This window comes from Lathyrus oleraceus, chromosome 3 (assembly GCF_024323335.1).
Source record: "Lathyrus oleraceus cultivar Zhongwan6 chromosome 3, CAAS_Psat_ZW6_1.0, whole genome shotgun sequence".
Taxonomy (NCBI): domain Eukaryota; kingdom Viridiplantae; phylum Streptophyta; class Magnoliopsida; order Fabales; family Fabaceae; genus Lathyrus; species Lathyrus oleraceus.
The window spans coordinates 490,817,861-490,836,284 of record NC_066581.1 but is presented as its reverse complement, the minus strand read 5'-3'; the positions used below and the strand labels follow the sequence as shown (position 1 = coordinate 490,836,284).

General features: G+C 40.9%; 1 non-coding gene across 1 annotated transcript; it reads right to left on the bottom strand.

Moving 5' to 3' along the window:
• Positions 1–818: 818 nt before the first annotated feature.
• On the bottom strand, positions 819–925 carry LOC127133450 (small nucleolar RNA R71). Its single transcript, XR_007807423.1, has one exon. It is a non-coding gene; the product is annotated as a small nucleolar RNA R71 (small nucleolar RNA).
• Positions 926–18,424: the final 17,499 nt, after the last annotated feature.

Here is an 18,424-nt window from a genome sequence, read left to right as displayed (position 1 = left end):
CTATTAGCAAGTACTTGGATTATCAATTGATTATGTGAATTACATTCGACCCTGTCTTTATTAATTAATCTTTATTCAACACTTTACTTTTCATTGCACACTCCAAAAACACTTATTTTGATTGCCTTTGATAAACACCATAACAATAGATAACGATAGATTGACACTTGGTCTCTGTGGATTCGACAATCTTTTATATTACTCTGACGCGTTCGTATACTTGCGAAACACCGCAACAAGTTTTTGGCGCCGTTGCCAGGGACCAATTTCGTCAAATTTCATTTCCCTGTTGTTATATCGTTTAGACTTAAGCTATTTCCCGCCAGTCAATGCGAAGAACTCGCAGCACCGAAAGTTTAAGCTTAGTATACCCTCTGGCGGAACCTGAACGTTACGCTCGCGCACGTTTATTCTTTCATAGAATTAAGAGAGCTATGGCCGAAGATCAAAACCAAAGACCTCTTAAGGACTTCGCTCAACCATCTAACGAAGAACCTAGTTCTAGTATAGTAAACCTAACCATCCCAGCTAATAATTTTGAACTTAAACCATCCCTGTTGCAACTAGTGCAACATAGACAATTCTCAGGTCTCGCTACTGAGAACCCAAACCAACATTTAAAAATATTTCTTCAATTAGCAGACACTTTTAAAACCAATGGAGCTTCTCCTGAGGCAATACGTTTAAGATTATTTCCTTTTTCCCTCAGAGATAAAGCCCTATCATGGTTAGATTCCCTTCCACCCAATTCCATTACGACTTGGGATAACCTTAGAAGAGTATTCCTTGCTAGATATTTTCCCCCGAGTAAGACCGTCGTTCTTCGAAACCATATAACTAGATTTACCCAAAACCAAGGAGAATCGCTGTTCGAAGCTTGGGAGAGATATAAAGAGTTGTTACGAGCATGCCCACATCATGGTTTAGAAAATTGGTTAATCATTCAAACCTTCTATAATGGACTTCACTATAACACAAAGATGACCATCGACGTTGCCGCAGGCGGTGCTCTGATGAACAAACCTTATCCTGAAGCTAGTGCCCTCGTCGAAGATATGGCTCAAAACCGTCAATCATGGGGAGTCGAACGAGCGACAGTTGAGAAGAAGGAAGCCCAAGGAGGATTGCATGAACTAAGATTTATAGACATGATGCAAGCTAAAATGGACGCATTAGCCCTCAAAGTCGAGCATATGTGCATAAACCCGAATACTGTAGCCGCAGTTTCGTCGGATTGTGAGATATGTGGAACCAAAGGACACCAATCTGCATAATGCAGTCTATTAAACGAAACCCACTTTGAGCAAGTGAACTACACCCAAGGGAACCCATATTCGAATACCTATAACCCTGGATGGAGGAATCACCCGAACTTCTCCTATAAAAACAATAACCCTATTCAAAATAATGCACCTCCGAGACCTAGTTATCAAGCCCCTAGATCAAATCAACCTATGCAACCTGTACCACCAAAGCCGAGCCTTGAGAAAATTATGGAAAATTTTATCACCGCTCAAACCCAACAAAACAAGGAGTTCATGAACCAAAACATTCATGTTAACGAATTGATTACTCAGTTAGGAACCAAGGTTGACCAAATAATTACTCATACTAAGATGCTTGAAACCCAGATCTCTCAGGTAGCTTTAAACCAAGCCCCTTAGACTACACCTGGAGGACAATTCCCTGGACAACCTCAACAAAATCCGAGAGGACAAGCCAATGCCATTACCCTACGAAGTGGGAACGCTTATGATGAGCCACCAAACCCTAGATTAAGTGAACCCGAAACTTCTAAGGAATGTACCAAACCCACGGACGAAGTAAAGGAATCAGAGGAATCTGAAAACCAGGAAGGTCGAGAAAAAGGAGAAGAACCTAAAGATAAAACTTACGTACCACCCCCGCCATATAAACCACCTATACCATATCCCCAAAGACTCAAACAAACCCAGATAAATAAACAGTATCAAAAATTTATTAAAGTTATAGAAAAACTTCATGTAGAAATCCCTTTCACAGAAGCCATCACCCAAATACCTTCTTATGCAAAATTTCTCAAAGACATCCTTACCAACAAACGTAGACTTGACGATCCGAAGCCTTTGGAATGTAATGCTATTTCCGAGGACAAATTAGCAAAGAAAGATAAAGATCCTGGAAATTTTTCCATTCCTTGCCTTTTGGGTAATCATGTCATCGAAAAAGCTTTTCTAGACTTAGGAGCTAGTGTGAGCCTAATGCCTTTAGCAGTTTGTGAGAGGTTAAACTTAGGAGAATTACAGCCCACTAAGATGTCACTTCAGTTAGCCGATAGATCTGTTAAATATCCGATAGGCATTATAGAAGATGTTCCTGTTAGGATAGGTCAGTTATTTATCCCTACTGATTTTATTGTCATGGACATCAAAGAGGACAATGATATACCAATCCTTCTAGGTAGACCATTCTTATCGACTGCAGGAGCCATAATAGATGTCAATAAAGGAAAGTTAACATTTGAGGTAGGTGACGAGAAAATAGAATTTATACTTTCGAAATTTCTTATGGCACCTGTGATGGGAGACTCGTGTTATGCCTTAGATATCATTGATGAATGTGTTAGAGAATTAGAACAAAAAGAAATTATAAAAACAATTAAGTTACCATCAACTCTCATAAGGGAAGATGATGACTTTAAGAAACCCTACATCGATGATAACCTTTACGAATGTTTATCCCTTACCCCAGATCCTATGCCATGCCCTAAGAAACCAACCTTAGAACTTAAGGAACTGCCTAAGAACCTGAGATATGAGTTCCTCAATGAAGAGATGAACCGTCCAGTTATAGTCAGTGCTACCTTGAGCCAAGATGAAACGAACTAACTTTTAGACGTTTTACGAAGATATCCCTCAGCCTTAGGATATAATATCTCTGACCTGAAAGGTATAAGCCCATCCGTATGCATGCATCAGATTTCGCTCGAAGAAGATTCAAAACCCTCTAGGGAACATCAGAGAAGAATAAACCCTATAATGAGCGATGTTGTTAAAAAGGAAGTTCTTAAGTTACTTGAGGCAGGAATCATCTATCAGATCTCGGATAGTAAGTGGGTGAGCCCTGTGCATGTAGTACCTAAAAAGGGAGGCATCACAGTCGTGCAAAACGATAAAGGCGAACATGTAGCAAAACGTTTAGAAGGAGGATGGCGGATGTGTATAGATTATAGAAAATTAAATAAAGCAACTAGGAAGGATCATTTTCCTTTACCATTTATAGACCAGATGTTGGAGCGTCTAGCCAGACACTCTTACTTCTGTTATCTAGATGGATACTCTGGATTCTTCCAAATACCTATCCATCCCGAAGATCAAGAAAAAACTACCTTTACATGCCCTTATGGAACTTTTGCCTACAGACGAATGTCGTTCGATCTCTGTAATGCGCCAGCTACTTTCCAACGCTGCATGATGTCAATCTTTGCAGATTACTTTGATGGTATCATGGAAGTGTTTATGGATGATTTCTCGGTTTACGGATTTGATTTCCACAATTGTCTTGCTAACCTTGAGAAAATCCTGGAGAGATGCGTGGAGGTGAACCTCGTGCTAAACTGGGAAAAGTGTCATTTCATGGTGACCGAAGGAATAGTTTTAGGACATTTAGTTTCTGAAAAAGGTATAGAGGTAGATAAAGCTAAAATAGAAGTTATAGAAAACCTAAAACCACCAAAAACCATCAGAGAAGTCCGAAGTTTTCTTGGACATGCTGGATTCTACCGACGTTTTATTAAGGACTTCTCCAAAATAACTAAACCTTTAACTGGACTTTTAATGAAAGATGCTGAATTCATTTTCGATGAAAAATGTAATAACGCATTTAATCTTTTAAAGGAAGCGTTAATCTCAGCACCCATTATGAAACCACCTGATTGGTCAGAATCTTTTGAGATAATGTGCGATGCTAGTGATTACGGAGTTGGAGCCGTTCTAGGACAAAGGAAAGATAAAAAATTACATGCCATTTATTATGCCAGTAGAACCCTAGATGCTGCCCAACTTAACTACGCAACAACTGAAAAAGAATTACTCGCTGTAGTTTTCAATAAAGATAAATTTAGATTTTATCTAGTAGGAGCAAAAATTATAGTTTACACCGATCATGCTGCCATTCGTTACCTATTAAGTAAAAAAGATGTCAAGCCCAGGTTACTCCGATGGATTCTATTACTACAAGAGTTTGATTTAGATATAAGAGATAAAAAAGGCACTGAAAATGTAGTGGCCGATCACCTTTCTAGGCTAGAACATCTAAAACCTGAACTAGTACCCATAAATGATGATTTCGCCTATGATAAACTGATCGCTAGAGTAGAAACCATTGAAGATAATAACCTAGATCCTTATGAGCACCCTCAAAATTCCTTAGCAATAAGTAACGTACCATGGTATGCAGATTTCATTAATTACCTAGCTGCTGATATAGTACCCTCTGACCTTGACTACCACCGTAAGAAGAAATTCTTCCACGATGTGAGAAACTTCTATTGGGACGAACCGCTCCTTTTCAAAAGGGGTAAAGATGGCATTTTTCGCCGTTGCGTTCCAGAAGAAGAGGTAAATAATATTATCGAGCATTGTCATTCTGCACCTTATGGTGGACATGCGAGCACCTCTAAGACATACGCCAAGATTCTTCAAGTTGGCCTATTCTGGCCTACCATGTGGCGTGATGTCTATGCTTGCATTGTCAAGTGTGATAGATGCCAACACACTGGAAACATTTCAAGGCGTGATGAAATGCCTCTAAGAAACATTCAGGAAGTAGAACTCTTTGACGTATGGGGTATAGATTTCATGGGACCTTTTCCACCATCCTTAGAAAACAGGTATATCTTAGTAGCTGTGGACTATGTGTCTAAGTGGATTGAAGCTATAGTTGCACCCACAAACGACACTAGGGTAGTAATCAAACTATTTAAAAACTATATATTCCCTAGATTTGGAACACCACGTTTAGTCATAAGCGATGGAGGATCACACTTTATATCGAGAATATTTGACAAACTTTTAAGAAAATATGGAGCTAGGCATAGAGTAGCAACACCATACCACCCACAGACTAGTGGCCAAGTAGAAGTATCTAATAGGGAGATAAAACAAATCTTAGAGAAAACTATTTCTATTTCTAGGAGAGACTGGTCTCAGAAGCTTCAAGAAGCATTATGAGCCTATAGAACCGCTTTTAAAACCCCTATAGGAACTACTCCTTATCAACTAGTTTATGGAAAATCATGTCACTTACCATTTGAATTAGAGCATAAGGCCTATTGGGCTATTAAAACTTTGAATTTAGACTACCTAGCCGCTGGAGAAAAGCGTACCCTAGACATTCATAAATTAGAAGAACTTAGGCAATCTGCCTACGAGAATGCAAAAATATATAAAGAGAGGACAAAAGCCTATCACGACAAAAGAATAGTAAAGAAAAACTTCAATATAGGCGATCCTGTTCTCCTTTTTAACTCTAGGTTACGACTCTTCCCTGGAAAGCTACGTTCAAGATGGACCGGTCCTTTCGAAGTATCCAAGATTCTGAGATCTGGAGCCGTAGAAATCAAGAACGATACTTGTAGTCCATTCATTGTAAATGGACAAAGACTGAAGCTCTACGAAGGAGGAGACATTCCAGCATACTACTCAAGCCACACCCTGATTGATCCACCGATTCCTACTACTACAGGTGTATAAATTCTAATCGTCAAGCTATTGACGTTAAACAAGCGCTGCGTGGGAGGCAGCCCATGGTTTTTCTTTCATTTTACTTTTTTGCATTTATTTAATTTGATTTTTATTTTATTTTATCATATTTTGCATTGAGACTAAGATTTGAATGGTTTGTATTTTCAGGATCACTTTCTTAACTTTTACAGGATGCAGGATTTTGATGACTTGCACGTGGCCTATAGAGAGAATGCTCAGAGGGAGCGCTACATCACTCTGTATCAGCGCCATATGGCACCCACACGTTATCCTGATCAGCACTGTATGGAGGCACTGGGTATCGAGCCGAGTATCCGATTCCTTAGCCACCAGCTTCATTGGGACGAGTTTGCTGATGACTTGAGTAACACCTACAGGAATCTGACTTTAGAGTTCCTGAGTTCATTCGATTACGACCCATATTCTGGACCAGATGGGTATGCTGCTTTCAGGCTTTTCGGAGTTGAGTACTCCTTCAGCCAGAAAAAGTTCAGCGACTTATTGGGTTTCCAGACCACTCCTGGTGCTATCCCGGAGACACCTATGGGATATTTCCTGGGTAAGGAGGTTGAGAAGTTCTGGAGTGATATCTCAGGTGGCGGAAGCCAGGATCCATCTATGCAGCTGTCTCATGTCATACATAACCCCGCCTTCAGATACTTTCAGATGATATTAGCACATTCCTTCCTGGGAAGGCCGGATGTAGAGACACTACTGAGTGAAGAGGAAATCTTCCTATTATTTTGTACATCCCAGACTCGCCCAGTAGCGTGTGGGAACTTTTTATTATACAGTCTCAGCGGTATCTCCAGATCTACCGAAGGAGTCATCCATGTGGGCGGAATCATCACGCAGATCGTTGTCGCTTTAGGTCTGTCTCGCAAGCTGTTACATCTTCGGACCTACTGTGGGTACACTACCATGGACATCGACTTCTATTTGACCAGAGGGTTGATGAGGAGAGCCTCTTTCCACCCATGTCAATTCCGATTGCTAGTCGACAGTGAGGTTATCCATTACTTCACACTGCCAGATCCCATGATGACCAGTGTGCATGAGCCAGCGAATTGGAGTTATACTCTGGAAGGCCAGGGAGAGACCGTTGAGGAACCAAGATCACCACCCATTGCTGAATACACACCTACACCACCATCTCCCAGAATCACTGTTTTCTCTAATAATCTTTCATTGCAGACACCCGACATCCGCACTCAGATTGCTGAGTGTTGTAGAGAGATCGCAGCGCTTAGACAGGAGGTGGCTGACCTCACTTTATAGATGGGAGTGTCTGATCTCACCCATGCTACTGAAGCCGACTGTCTATATCAGGAGATCGCAGAGCTCAAGCAGGAGGTAGCCATGCTCCGTGGTTCCCCACTACATGATCTTACCATTTCATCTTATTTTATCTCTTTTTTATATTTCTCGTATTTACATAACTCATCTTATATTATCGCATTTGGAATATTATATAAACTACACCTATACATTAGTATTTCTATTTTTATCTATGTATGTTTTATGTTTGTTTTATTTGCATTTTAATTTTTCAGTTATTTATTTATTTATATTTAATCTTTGTTTTTGTTTCATTTGTTTTTTACTTTTATAAAATTATGCAAGTCAAAGATACTAGGAGAATTACAAGACAAATGCTATCCGGACCCCTCAAAGCCAAAAGACAAGAGAAGCTCAAGCCAAAGGACCAAAATCCGGCCCAGCCAGATTTTGCCTTGTGGCGCCCGCCATAGGACCTGTGGCGCCCGCCACAGCGTCTGTAAAAGGTCGGGGCAGAACCCCTTTCTTCACCATTTTTGCAACTTACAACCTTCCAAACCCATTTTTTTCACCTTGGAAAAACATCCTTGAACCCACAAAAAGCTCATACTTTTCTAACCACCACACCACACAAATCATTATTCCAATTTCCATTTTCGATTTCATCCGTCGGATTTTGTAAAAATCCAACCTTTTCACAAACCACTTCATCTTCTTCATCACTTTTCAAGAGCTTTTCAAATGGAGTTTAACAGATTCATTCTTCGAGGAGGAAAACCGGGGGATAGACAAAGAAAAATTATTGAACGGTTGCAAAATCGGGAAATCCTCCCGACAAGGTATGTTGACGAAAACTGTCTCTACACTTTAGGTATCTATCATAGCATATTTCATTTATTAGATAATTTAGGTTTGCATAATTTCTTTTCCAATAAATAACCTACCTATGAGCGGTTGACAATTGAATTTTTGAGTTCCTTAATTTATATTGTCAACCCTAACACTGCTAGCACAGTTGGTACTGTCAAATTTAGAATGTTTGTTGTTGAATCCAATTCAGTACCGACGAACTAGCCAGCTTGTTAGGAATCCCTCATGGGGACGGTGCTATTTGTGAGGCCCCTTTGGATTCCGAATGGTCTGTTGAGGTATTTTCCTTTTGGGAGCGTTTATCAAACACTTCCATAAACTCTTTTGAAGGAGTTCTTGCCTCAACTATCCATAACCCGACCATCAGAGTTTTTAGATATCTGTTGGCATGCACTATTTTTTGCCGGGAGAATCCAAATAAGCTTAATGCTAGAGAGCTTCTATTTTTAAAAGGAAGCCTCACAAATAGACGTATTAATTCGGTCCCGTTCATGCTTGCTCATATGACATTAACTTTGAATAAAGCGGGACCGATTTCTTTTGGTGGATTGATTACATCTATTGCTCGAGCGCTTAACCTAAACGATGAGATGGCTACCCTAGACCCCTTACCTCCTCGCACAATTAACCTAAAATTTCTGAGAGACATGAAATTGTGCCGCTCGAGGAGAGAAGGAGGCTACATGCTAATCATCCCGTCTGTTGTTTTACCGTGCACTAGACGTACAGATGTACGAGATGAAAGGAATTGGACCTACGCTTTAGATGCCCCACCTGTTTTGGGTCCTCTTCCTCCTAACATTCCTGATGAGGCGAGACATGACACTGATGATGAATATGATCGGCGAGAGAGATCTCCCGTACCCCATGTGTCCCCCCATCATCCTTCACCACCACACATCGCACCATCTTCTTCTTCTGCAGGTACCACTCCTGGCTTCTATATTACAGAGGAGATGTGGCGTAACCACATGGTTAGAGAGAAAATGCATGACGACCTACTCTCTACCATCCAACAACAAATGGCGGATAACATGCGCTTCATGCAAGAGTCGCAGCGGAGGACAGACAGGTCCTACGACACTGTTCTACAGTCCCTGCAAACGATCACAGATTCACAAGCCCTTCAGCAACACTACCACCAGAGACACATGGCACTCATTGAAGCCACTCAAGGTACCATTTTAGGTAACCTTCGAGAGGTGAGGACCGCTCAGGATGCCCTGTGTAGCACCTCAAATTTGCACCTATCATTGTACATACATTCTCATATTAGGTCATAACATTTAACATAGTCCACACTGCATAGCATTGCATTGTCCTTTGCCCAAGTGCAAGATCATCAGAAGGATTAGGTCAAACTGGTCAGGAGATCAGTCAATCAAGCAGGCAAGTATAATTTCCATTGAGACAAGGCCCTAGGGTTGGTCCAACATGTTCACATGACTTGGGGATCCATTTGAAGTGTTTAGGTCAAGGATTGGATGCTCAGAGGTCATCAGTCAATGCACAATCAGTCAGAAACCCTAAAAAGTCAAACTTGGTCAACTGGGTTTGATTTTATGGTTTTGATGGATGGATTTGGTTTGAGAGGGCTTATTCATGTCCAAATAGGCCTCATATATCATGGCAAACAACATCATTGAAGAATTTGAAGCCAAATCAGAAATTTCCAAAAATAGAAACTGGACCTGTAATTTTAACTGCCAAAAATGGAAACTTCTTGAGCCTAAACTTACATCATGATACAAGCTTCAAATGAATTTTTGCCCAACATGAAAGTTGAAGATCTTGTTCTCCCATTTCCAAAAGGTCCAAGAACTCTCAATTCCCATGTATGGTTGGCAAGATATGATCAATTCATTCTCAAAATTTCTTGAACTTCAAAAGGCCATATCTCTCAAACCATTTGGCCAAATTTGGTGAGGTTTTTTCCAACAAGTCATATTTAACCTCCTCTTTCCAAAAATGTAACCCTCATGCACCAAAACCTCATGGATCAAAATGGACTTTTTTGACTCACTTGAATTATTTTTAAGTGAAGTGAAATTATGAACTTTTGATTTAACCATTTTTAATCCACTTTGCCATTCAAATATGTTCAGACATGTTAAATTGGTTGTGTTACAAGCCCAAATTCGTGGCCTTTACCATTACACCTCACCATTTGAATAAAAGTGGCCATTTAGCAAATTGCTTCATAAAACTAAACCATGTTTAGCATCCACTTAAGCCAACCTTAAACAGAAGATATAAAGACATTTTTCTGCCATTTTGAACCCTAGCAGCCACAAGAAAGCACAAAATTTCATTCCTCCCCAAAAACCTCATTTTCTTCATTTTTGAATTTCGACCAAAAACTCAAAAGAGCAAGGTTCTGGTTTGGTTGCTTCATCATTCAACATCTATTTTGAACACATTTCAAGCACCTTTTCCCAGCTGTAACCAAAGAGAAGCATGCTGCTACATGAAGCATTCAACAATGGCAGAGTTGATTTGGAGTTCCTTCAAGCACTCTCGAGCTAAACAACTTCATTCATACATCATTTGAAGCCTTCTAGCACACCTGTTTCAAGCCAAAACCACAAGATAACAACTGAATCCACACTGCACTTCAGAACTGGTAAATTTTCAATCTCCTTATTTCATCAAATCAATACATGCTTTAGAAAGGTCTATCCATGCTGAGCTTCATGATGGTTTTGCTTTTGAAAATGGTTGATTATTTCTTGAGTTATGTTGAAATGAAGTTTGGTGATGAATTCTATTCTTGCTCGATTCATGAGTTATGTTGTGTTTTAGTGAAAATCAATGTTGGATTCGTGTTATGTGAAGCTTGCTGATCATTTTGGTATGCTCAATTTCATTTTCTGGAAAAAATTTGGTTGAGTCGATTTTGGAAGATGAATGTCATGAGCACTGTACATAAACCCTAGGTTTTTCAATTGCCTTGCCCAGAAAATGGATTCTCACGTGTTGCATGGTACTGTTCCCCCATGAACCAATGAAATTATTTCGTTTCAGCAAGCCAAACGACCGCGTTTGGATAAGTGATTTCCATATTTACAATTATGCCATCCGGTCTATTAAAGCATTTATTTTCTCAATTTTTATTTCAATTTGATGCAACAACTTGTAAAAATCATATCTCCATCATTTTAAATCCAATTCTCATGGGAATTTTTGCATCATACTCTGCTTGATCTCTATTTTTTTATCACATTTTTTCCAGAATTTTTGGATGGTTGGTTTTTATTTGGCATTAGGGTTTGTGACATGTATCAATATTGTACACATTTTACCAAAACCTTTGTGAAATAGTCATGACTTATCCTATGGACTTGAAACTTTTTGAGCACAAACTAGACACATTCATGTTTATTTTGATGTAGAGTTTGTGAATTTATCTTATCTGGATTGTGAGTTGTGAATTTTTGAAGTAGGGTGTGACAATTTGTGTCACACCATTGATGTGTAACTTGTTGATTTTTGTAGCCATGCCTATTGACCTCCAAATGGATTGATTTTTTGTATGATTGAGCTTGAACATGTCTAGTTTGCATATGATTTTTTGTGGATTTGTTTATGGCATTTTCCATTTGTTTGAGATTTTCTCCCCTGTTTGACCAAAATGTTGACCTTATGTGATGCATGTGCCCATTTGTTTTGTAAAATGCTCATACTTTATTAGATGGACATGAAATTTTACATGAGATAACTAGACATCCTAAGCTTTGCCATGGTTTTAGTCCCATTCATTTATCATATGCCATCTCTGATTTATGAATTTTTCAAGTTGATGCATGTTTGGTTGACTTCTTTGAGCATGTTCAAAATTGCTTTGACTTTCTGATTTTCATTGACTGCCTTCCACTTGTCCAAATGAGATGAAATTTGACATGCTTACCATGCTATGTGTTATAACTGATCATGATTTATTTGGTGATTTTTGGAAATGTTTGAGTTTGCTTTTGATGCAAGTCTTTCTGTTGACTCCTATGAGCTTCTGTTTGCTATATCTTGACCTAAATTGTTCATGAAATGATGATAGTGATTGATATGCATGTGAACCCAATTGGTTGTGTTTCTTAATTGTTTGAACATGATTTTGGATGCTTGCCCTTTGCTGTTTTGACTTTTTCATTCCTTTTTGACCCTAGGCTTGCCCTAGTGGTCCTGTTACTCACCTTTGAGTTCATGTTTTCAGGTTGACCAACAAATGACCCATGAGACCAATTCTTTTTGATTGAGCTTGCTTGAATATCATTGTTTAACTTGTTTGTTTTGTAGGTGGCTTGGCTCACATGCCTTAAGCCTTGTGCCTTGCACATCCATTTGCCTCTAATTAACTGTTGATGTCTGTTTCTTTTTGCTTTGTTTGAAGTTGTATACTAATGTCTGCTTGACTATTTCAGGTGCTTTTAGTTGCTCAGTTCCTTGTGAACTTTTGCTTTGCTTTGCTTGTATAAGCAATTGGCATTGAGGTATACTTCTAATCTTCATGTAGTCTGGAAGACCTGGCCTGTTACTTGGCCAGGCAACTGTCTGAAGTCCTCCTTAAGAGGCAATGTTTGTGACTGTTTACATTTGTCCTTGTACATATTCAAAGACCTCCTGAGTGAAGAGGAAATTGGCAGAACCCAAGGGATATGCAACCTATCCCCTGCTATTCTGTGTGTCATCTGCTTTGCTCACACCACTGTGTTGATGCATTGCAGATACAAACCCAAGATCTTGTACAATTGTACAGTTGAGTCAGTTTCAAATGTGTAGAAGGGTTCCCACTTTCTGAACCCACACATTCTTGTCTTAAGCTCTCCCAGGCCAGGGATAAGAGCTGTGAAGTCTTATCTTCACTCACCTTTCATCTGCTTCACCTTAGCCCCTCAATGGCAAGGTTAAGAGCTAACATTACCCAGTTCCAGTGGTTTGTTTGTTGAGGTTGATATGACCCCTCGACTAAAACCTAGCCTTGATGTTTGAGCCCCTTGTTGGTGTGTTTATTTCATGCTGTATGTGCTTGTGTGGTGTGATTGTATCCCCTAGGTTTGCTAGACTCCGCGTAGTCTCGTTTGCATGTCAATTAAGGTAGCACGGTTCCTTCGTATAGGACTTCCTTTCTTGTTTGAGCTTTCCTAAAACACAAACAAACATTATCCCCGCTTAAGGATACGTTAACTCCTTCTACTACAGGTGAGTAAGTCTCCAAAGGTCGAGCATCAGGTAGATTGCACAGTGACGTTGTCCACTTAAAAAACACAAACCAACGGGAATAGTTTAGCCGAACTACGGCAACTCTGATTCTCATGTCCAGATGAGATACGTAGGCACGAGATGCGATGTCTTGTCGAGTTTGACTAACAACTAACACTAATTATTTTCTCTCACCCTCGTTGTGATTGAGATCTCCCCTTTCTCTTGCCCTAGTTGCAATCGAGACCCTTCTTTTTCCTGTGTCAGTTAGTTAGAAACCTTAACTTAGGGACGACTTTGCATGACAACATCTAGGCTCGAGTCGTAGTCTCCCTAGTGTTGTGTCTCCCTCTGTTATCTGGTTAGGCTAGTCCTGTATCCCTGCGTAGGGGAACTACGTCGCCCTGATCCTCATACCAGATGAGGTACGTAGGCAGGAGATGAGCTGATCTCTCCGGGCGCCTTTTTTTCTTTTTCCGCCCTTTTTTCTTTTTCAACCCTTTGTGTCTTAACCACCCTCTGTGTGTGTTTTGCTTAGAAGCTAATGTAAGTCCATCGAGTGGCATTCGGGTTCCAGTGTGTGTGCGTTTTGGTTCGGATGCTGATGTAAGTCCAGTGATTGGCATTCGGGCTCCACGTTTGCCTTTGCCTGCTTTTGTTTGTGTGCGTGTCAGCCGAGCTACGAATGCTCTGATTCTTCTCTCGTCCGAGAAGATACGTATGCATAAGGTGCGATACCTTAGCGAGCATGTGTCGTTTCCCCAGTCCGAACTACTTCGACTCTGATGTCTATGCCTGATAGACTAAGTAGGCCCAGGATGCGACATCCTGCCGAGTCAGTCTCAGTCAGTTTCTTTTGTCTCTTTCAGCCAGTGTGTGTGAGTTTGAGCAGTGTTTAGCAACCAATTTTCCTTCCTATTGTGCGTGGATCCCGTCGAGTACGACGGATGCGTAGGGGTGCTAATACCTTCCCTTCGCATAACCGACTCCCGAATCCTTTCTCTTTGGTCCCGAGACCATGTCTTTTCCAGGTTTACTCTGAGCGTTTCCTTTCCCTCTTTTGGGATAAATAACGCACGGTGGCGGCTCTGTTGTCTTGTTTTCCCGCCGGTTTTTTGCGTAATGCGACAGCTGGCGACTCTGCTGGGGATGTAGAGAAGTTGACCTCTTGCTGGTCCATCTTCCCTGAGCGAGTCCCTCCTAGCGCTCTCTAGGTTAGGGCTTTGGTTGCTTTTTGCTGTTATTTATTGCATTCATTGTATATATGTGCATTTATTATTTGCATTTATTGTTTGCATCAATGTTTGCATTCATTCATTATCATCTGCTGTGCTGTCTGTGTTTCTCTGTTTGGGGGTGGGAGTCACTTGAGGTAAAAGGTCCAATACCCAGACCATGAGTGAAATCTAGGATGCTTAGGAATAGAGTGATTCATGGGAAGCGGGTGGTATTGCGCCACTCAGCGGAACATTGATATCACGAACAGTTCAGACCCTGGTGGGATATTGTCGTTGCATACTTCAGGTGTGTATATGATGATATTCTGCGAAAGGTTATTTATGCTGTGTTTCTCTCGACCTTACCCTGGCCTAGACTACACCTGTGAGTGGGGAAGGGTTGATCATTTTAACAGGTACAGTTGGTGACTCCCGGTACAGATGGTGACTGTGAATTATGGACATTTATTTCTGGGACGCCGGAGTTCTGTCCGTGGTTTATCAGCGGGTTCCGTTTATTTCGGATCCCTGGGTTGAATTCGAGAGTACCTGTTCAGAGGAGCTGGCTGTCATCCGTTCAGTGGATGTTCCTGTGATGATAGTGATGTAATCTCCAGTTTCGTTTATTTCGGAACTCCCCAAGTCGGATTTATGGTGACTTGGTTCCTCAGATTGGTTTCAGATGCCAGTTGATCAGATTGACCTTGGGTTTCAGATGAATTGCGACTCCGAGTTCAAGCCGAAGCTTCGATCCGGTGTTCTGAGACGCACAGCCTGACCAGTCATGTTCGCACCATTTGCATCATAGCATGTTTATTTTCCAAAAAAAAATATAATAATGCATGAAAAAACAGAAAAAGTTAACTCGCATACGCATATCCTTTATCAGGATCATTCATGACAAAATAGTACCCATATCATGCATATCATGCATATCATGCACATCCTTGCATTGCAGACATGCTTGGGAGAGACTTCTCACTTTGGTTCCTGACTGAGACAGGATTGCTGATCGTCGTCCGCACCGCTACTCAACCAGATTGAATCAACAGAGGAGTATGGATCAGGTTCAAGCAGAATTGGCCGAGATGAGAGCAAACATGGCCCGGTTCATGACACTGATGCAAGAGATACTGATAGTTGTCATCCCCGGGGGGATCTATCACAATTGGGTCACTGTGGGCTTTCCTACAGTTGTTCATGAGTCAGAGTAACAATCACTTTGTTTAAAAACCCTTCTCCCATGCCAAAAGGAGAAGTGATGACATTGTTGGCAATTTTGTGCAATGATATTTTCATTCAAATAAACTCATGTTTGAACATTTGTTTTTCCATTTGTTTTCCCTTTTCGCTTTTTGCATGAAATTGGTGATCACAAAAAACCCTAAAAACAAGAATAAAAGCAATCTTTTCATCTGCATAACGATTGTCTTGTTTGATTTTCAAAGAGCTTTTCATATCAAAATCTTTATGCAGGTTGTTTCTCAAACCCATTGAACATAATGATCGGACGTCATCTCCCAATTTTGAATTCTCTGTATTCGAAGCGGAGGAAGATGATGTTGAAGGGATTCCTGACGAGATTTCCCGATTTCTTGAGCAAGAAAAGAAGATCACTCAGCTGCATCTCGAGAATCAGCAGAACAGCCAACTGGGGCATTAATAAAAAAAAAGAGAAGAAAAAAAATCAATCAAAATCAAAATAAAAAAAAAAACAAAGAAAGAGAGGGTGCAAAATCAAAAGAAATCAAAAGAAATCAAAAGAAAGAAAAAGAAAGAAAAAAACAAAAGAGAAATAGCACCCTCAAAGTCCCTAGTTGGCTGATGCTGAATTCGATCGAAAAGAAGAGATCAACTGCCATGTGTCATGGTCAGTTATATCAGCAGAGAGTGAAGAAAGCACGCGATAAGAAGGTCAAGCCTCATGTGTTCCGAGGGACCTTGTGCTCAAGAAAGTCTTGTCTTTCGTGCCCGATTCCAGGGGCAAGTGGACTCCAAGCTAGGAACGTCCATATGTTTTCAAGAGAGCCTCTTCAGGCAGTGTTCTGACACTTACTACAATGGATGAAGAAGTTCACTCGTCCTGTGAATCCCGATGCAGTCAAGAAATACTTCGCCTAAACAAAAAAAACAGAATAACTCGCTAAGTCGAACACCCCAAAGGGCGACTTAGGCAAAAAGGAGCGTCTCGGTGGATTGAAAACCCGAAAGGGCGATCCAGGCAAAAGTTAGAGACATTGAAAAAAAGAGAATTCGCATCCCGCTAGATTGAGCACCTCACACTGGGGCAATCTAGGCAAAAATTAGGGATTTGGCAAGTAACTGCATCTTGACAAGACTGTGTTGTACATCTGTCATCCGTCAGGAATTCTCGATTCGTCATCGACTGAAGCTCCGAATACATCGAAAATTCGGAATGGTAGAGGAAAGGTCATTATGTTCAATGTAGCCCTCTCCAATATATATCACCGATTTCAAACTTGTACAGATCTATGGAGTCTCGCCCTTTGCAGACTACCATTCCATCACATCAATTTGAGCTTTTATCCAATTATTTGCACTCTTATTTGTTTCGACTCAACAAATGTTCTGCATGTTTTAATTGATAAAGTATCATTGTTTTCAAAATAAATAAATTTTTCAAATTTTTTTTTTTCTTAAAAGTGAACGTTCACAATGATGGAAGGATACTTAGGAGATCCGCAGTGCTCTCCCGAGGGTGGTATGATTACCAACAGGTAAGACATTTGTTCGTATCTCGAGCATAACTTTATCTTTCTCCTGTCGAACCCCTTGTGGTTTCTCCTCAGCAAGGTTTCTCAGTGCAGTGTTGGTTGAAGTTGTTATCTTCATGTTCCCGGCAGTACAACATTCTTCCTCCAAGTCCCTGTTAGCCCTATTGTGGGGCATCTCCAGTATAGGTTTGTTTGAGCCCTACCGTGGGGCATTCCCAGCAAGGTTGCTGTTGAAATACTTTTGTGGGGCAGTTCCCCAAGTAGAGTGTTTACTGAAGACGTTAGCGTTCGTCTCGCCAGCAGAGCAGTCTTCTCATCTCCCCGCAGGATGGTGTTGTTACCTGATATCCCGGTTTCCAGCAGATCGCGTCTTCTCTCTGGTGTTTTTGGCCTTCCCTATGGAAGAAGAGTGGTGCCGGATGGAAGATTCCTGAACCTGCGTGATGAGCATGTCTGTTTGCCAGCATTCATCAGACATTTTAGGTATAAAGCATACATGCATAATCATAACATTCAGATACTAATGTTGCAGCTGTTGCCGTGTATCCGTTGATGGTTGTCTCCTGCTATTTGGTGATACAGATCTCTCCAGTAAATCCTCCTAGCAGAGTTGGGTGTGTCTGATCTCTCCATGTAGAGCCAACCCCTTAAGCAAAAAGTGTCTATCCTTTCCTGCCATTTCCCCACTGAGATACATCCTCGTGGATGACGGTTGTTTCCGTTCTCTCCCAACACACATTGGGATGGGTTTTCCCTATGGAGTTCTTTCCTCATTAGGATGAGTCTTGATTCAGTCTGCCTTTTTGGATCGATCCTAAATAGGCTTCCTGTTGGTTGTCTCTTGTGCTTCCCTGGGGCATAAATGAATAGTCGCTCACTAACCGGCACTCATTCATCTTATCCTCAGCGGAATTTGTTGGCCTCTACCTACAAACCGGTAGCTGTAAGTCCTTTCTTTACGGTCTTCTACCCACTACCCGGTAGTCGTAAATCCTTTTTTCTCACTCTGTCTCTCAGTAGATTCGTTTGTTGGCTTCTACCTACAAACCGGTAGCTGTAAGTCCTATCTTTGTGGTTTTCTACCTACTAACTAGTAGTTGTAAAATCCCACTTTCATCCCCTTGGTGGAGTTAACCCTGTGTGCTCATCCTATCGATGACTGGTTACTTTTCCGTGGTTTTCTACCTACAAACCGGTAGATGTAATCCCCTCCTTGCAGTTATCAGTATCCGGTTTGCGGTGTTGATATTCTTTTCCCCTCTGGATACTTGCCTTGATCAAGCAGTATTGTCCCCTTTGGGTCTTCCCCTTCTTTTTGGATATTTGCTCCGAGTTAGCAACTTTATCCTCTTTTGATTGGTCATCTTTGCATACCTAGTCCTGGTAC